This window comes from Amblyomma maculatum, chromosome 1 (assembly GCF_055883805.1).
Source record: "Amblyomma maculatum isolate TAMU_Amacu chromosome 1, ASM5588380v1, whole genome shotgun sequence".
Lineage (NCBI taxonomy): Eukaryota > Metazoa > Arthropoda > Arachnida > Ixodida > Ixodidae > Amblyomma > Amblyomma maculatum.
The window spans coordinates 421,556,511-421,561,550 of NC_139344.1; positions in this window are offsets into that span (position 1 = coordinate 421,556,511).

A 5,040-nucleotide genomic window follows, 5' to 3' on the forward strand; every position below is an offset into this window, starting at 1 on the left:
TCTGTATTTGTCTCGTTAGTTATGCTGTTCTAAATACAGTGGTCTTGTTTTTTATTGCAAAAAAATGGCATCATTCGGGTCCTCAAATGTTGTGCACTGCACTGGCTGAAGATGCTAGAATTCTCGAAGCTGCAACGACTTAATTATATACTTCGCTGTGTCATACCCTGCCTTGATAATATGCATCCAAACATTCAAAACTATAACATAACATTACAAGGCAATATACACGCCTTATCATATCGTCCCATACCGTACAAGGATATGTTTACATTTCACTAACAACATTGTCACAGAAAGGCATATCTTAGTATATGCTGCTTTGCTGTGCAATGAAAAGCAGTATTGCCTCCGCAGTACTAAGTCTGCGGGGCGGTGGGAAGTGTACGTCATTATTCATAGATGCTCTGTCCTCTCCGTATGTTGTCGCAGATGGCTTTTAGCGTCTAGGCAGTGCACAGGTTAAGTGGTCCCCCCTCATTGCCCTCCAGACTTGTTTGGCATGGGGTCCGGGTAATGCTGCTGCATGGTGATGTTTTGGTGGAGCCGTACTGACCGCATTTTGCCTGCTTAAACACCGGAGACCTCCTGTTAGTAATAAATTGCAGCGATTGACCAGTCCTTTGCTGTGTCTGGTAACTAACTAATCGCCATGGTCTCCGCGTTCTTTAGGTGGTCTGTAGTTATCGAGGAAAGTATAATGTTTTACATTTGTAGAGTGCAGCGGTGGTGTAGAGGTAGAACATCCGCCTCACGTGCAAGAGGACTGCGGGCCTAATCCCGGTGCCGCACAATATCCTGGACAAAAACAATTCGTGGCGATGGAATTGCATTAATACACATGGGCTGCGACCTATCCGGTGAACACCTCCGGAAGCGCCCTCCTTCACCAGATCAGGATTTAGCCATTCTTTTCTAGTAACTGGCCAAAGCCCCCCATGAATCTCTGAAAACCCCCGGCCTTCTGTCTTCAGCTGCTGCGAAACAACTGACCACGACAGTGGTCAGACCTGCAACGCAGCAGAGGGTGCTAATAATCTCTGGCGCTGGACAGGTCACCGTTGGAAACTGAACCATACAACGTTTAAGGCTAGAATCCTAGCGAACCCTGTTAGAGGGCAAGAATTGGGATTTGATAGGGTTTAGTGAGATGAGGAGGCCTATTGAGGCATTGATATATTGAAGGGCGGACAGGTATTGTGTTACCGAGGTTTACCGCAGAGATGAGAACTAGGGGTAAGGTTCCTTGTCAATGAGGATATAGCTCGTAATATGGAGGAATGTATATAGAATTAATGAGAGGGCGACAGGCATCGTAGTTATGCTTAATAAGCGAGATTGACGGAAGGTTGTACAGGCCTACGCACCCCCATGTAGACCTGATGATCACGCATTCGAAATCTTCTAAGACTATATAGAATTGGCAATAGTGAAAGTAAACACACAGTATACTTTCCTATTGGCTGACGCCAAGGTAGGAAAAACCACCTGCTGGAGACCAGGCAATGGGCGAGTATGGCATTGTCTCTAGGAATATTCAGTAGGAATTAAAATATGCGTGTACAGAGCGCAATAACTTGATAATCACGCATACTTACGTGAGGAAATCGAGACACAGCAAGTGGACACGGATATGTCCGAACGAAGAGCCCAAAATTAAATACTTTATATTGTGTTCTACCACGGCATTATGCAGGATTATAGAGATAATCGGAAGGTTTTGTAGCGGTGACGATAGGATGATAAGGTATCGAGTTAGAGTAGATGAGTGGAGAGAACGGTAAGAAAGAAGTCCATCAACAAATTAATAGGGGGTGGGAAAGGATTCAGGATCTCGCTATAGAATAAATAGTGAGCTTTAACGAGGAAGATGACCTTAGCGTAGACGTAATGAGCAACTATCTCAGAGATGTCATTATTGAGTGCGTGATAGAAGCAGGCGGTAGGATAGTTCCACAGGATACCCGTAAACTATCAAAAGGTAATCTCTCTAAGGGGAAACGACACCGCTCGTCGCACCTTACGCTTACTCGGGCTTTTCGTACAGGTACCCTTCGCTGCCTATTCCGCACGTTTGGGTTATTTCATTGACTTCCCTTCATCGCCTTATCTGCTGGACCATACAAGCCTGAACTGCACGCCTCTCCGCCACACCTAAAAAGCCTAGTCTTCATGTAAAGTTGGAATACAGCGGAATCTACTGGAACAACAGCGAACGAATTTTAACGCCCACCACCGGCATTTTCACTGGGACACGACATTGCTCGTTCCACCATGCGCTTACTTGTGCTTTCTGTACAGGTAATCTTCGCTGCTTGTTCCGGAAGTTCAGGTAATTTCACCGACTGCCCCACAGATAAACATACTTACGAAAAGTGCGGACATTTCCATAGGGCCCGGCGGCCGAGGTACTGCACTGCCGCCAACACCCCGAGCGGCTGGTCAGACCGCTAATTACGTCCTCCGATTTTTTGAGGCGCGTGCTTCTGTTTCGATTTGGTTTCAATAACAATGCTTTCGATTCTAATCTATCGTTCGCTGTTAAAATAGTGAACTCTAACGTCTATACTGGCGCGTAAGGTCTTTAATGATGCCATGCAAACAGACGAATTACCCACCAAGGTTCACAAAGAACCAATGCACAGTTTACTTTGGTTATGCAGGTTGAAATAATACGATCGAAACGTTTCTTACTGTAATTTTTAATGTCATTTAGCCGGTGTTTTTCAGTTGAACACATAGGAGGCATGGGTTCCACGCAAAAAGTTTATTTCTCTTGTTTTATATTGGATTTCACAAAACGAATACTGGATCTCACACTTCATAAAAAGCAAAAAATTACAAAAATCAATAACAAAGAAGGTATGGTAAAGCACGCTGTATAGTGTCACGAAAAAAAGAAAAATTGCGCATACCCGCTTCGCGTTTTCCTCCAAAACATCACCCGTGAGAACAACACAGAAGGAACTGTGAACGGCTAGACACATATAAGGACAAAATGAAGGTACAGCCCACGCGGATTTTCTATACTTCATCCATGAGTGATATATGGTGTTCAAGCATTTAAACATAACACGCTGAATATCTAATAGTATCACAATACTATGCTTATACTCGTGGATGGATGGATGTTATATAGGAGCATCCCCTTTGAAACGGGGTGGTAGCAGGTGCTATCATACTCATTTTCCCCCATTATAACTTAATTATTTTTTTAGATTGGTTAACTCTACCATCATTCTATTTAATAAATTTTTCTTTCCACATTACTAACATTGTCACTTTTCTGCTGTTAAGCCACCAATCTTCCAATCGTTTTTTGCTACCTTCCACCACAGGTTCATTCACTTGCATACTGGTATCTCTACACCCCAGAGCTTCAGGAACAGTGACTGCGCCTGCATCGACTTGCGGATGGATACCATTACGTTCGAGTATAATATGGTTTATTGCTTCGGTGGATTTACCACATACTCACATGTGTCATCTTCATTGTTAAATTTCTTTTTGTAGCTGCGTGTTCTAAGGCACCCTGATCTAGCTTCAAAAAGTAGGGGACTGCCTCTTGAGTTATCACAGAAAGCTTCCTTCCTGATCTGCCTTTTCCACTTTCAGTATAGTTCCACACTTTGTTTCTTTTCCATTGAATTTATCCAATTTTTACCTTCTGTGTTTTTCACCTGTTGCTTAAGGCTCTTTATTTCTTCGTCCTTGTGGCCGGCATACTTACTGGCTAGTTTCCTAGTTCATTTCCTCCATTGTGAGTCAAAGCGTTTTAGGTATAAGTAATTAAATATTTTAGCTGCCCATCTGTTACTGTCCAATTTCCTCAGACGTTTCTCATATAATATTGTTACGTTGCAAAAAGGCGTGCGAAGGCCAAAGTGTTGGAGTGCATTATACGGACATGATCCGCCTTTTTAGGCGTGCTCATCCAAATAGATCTGATTAGAAGAAAGTGCGCCACCTAATTCGCGGGGTGAAACAAGAACTATTTGCTGGGCTCGTGCGCAATGCACCTGGCACGACACCATATTTTCTAGCGGTGGCCATTATGATGTAACAAAGACTTCAGCAGAGGGCACAGTGCTATAACCGTGACGTGTCCGCCATGTCACCGGCAGCCTATGCTTCCGGCTTTAACGGTTCTTGTGATTGCTTAAGAGAGCATGTTCGATCAGTGGTAAGAGAAGAGCTGAGACACAATCAGCTATACGGTCTAACATCGTCACCGAGGCTTCCATCACTCGCGGAGATCATTCGTGAGGAAGTTAGGCAAGTCGTCCCGGAGCCGTCTGTGCCTGGTGTGCAGCCACCGCCATCGAGTGTACCTCCGTACACGTCCTTGCTTTAGCAGCATACCTTGTGCGATTATCCAAGAGCGAACACCACTGTGCCTCATCCAAACCACCATCATAGTTAGTACGACTCTCCCAGACCCAGAGTGGACACCACTACGCTTGATCCAAGCCCGCGTCGTCCTCCTTTTCTAGCCGGGGCACGGTTTCGAAAGACTAACCTTTGGCGTGCCCCTGACCATCGGCCCCTTTGTTACCCCTGTGGTTAGGCCGGTCACATACTGAGGTTCTGCCCGTATCGCCACTCCAGACTTCGCACCCCAGACTTCGCCAGACTTTGATCCACGTGTATGGTGTCCTCGGAGTGTTGAACGACTACGCGAAATCGAGGAGTACCTGTCGGAGCATACTGATCCCCCAGATGTCCCACACTACGGACCCTGCGTCATTACCTCTTCCCGATATAGTTCCCCGAGTCCGCGTCCCTCAACATACCGCACGGGCCGCTCGCCGAGCCCTCGCTCCCCGAGCCGTCGGGAAAACTACGAACAGCGACCTACGGAGGTGAGGCCACTGATGAGCGAACTGCCATACATCCTCCATCATGATTCCTACAAGATAGCGGCTATCAGACGGGGTCACGTAACGATGAGCCTAGGTGCGCAGCTTAGAACGTACCGCTTTATATCGACGATTTTTTCATTACCGCGTTAGCTGATACGGGAGCGAACTATTCAGTTAT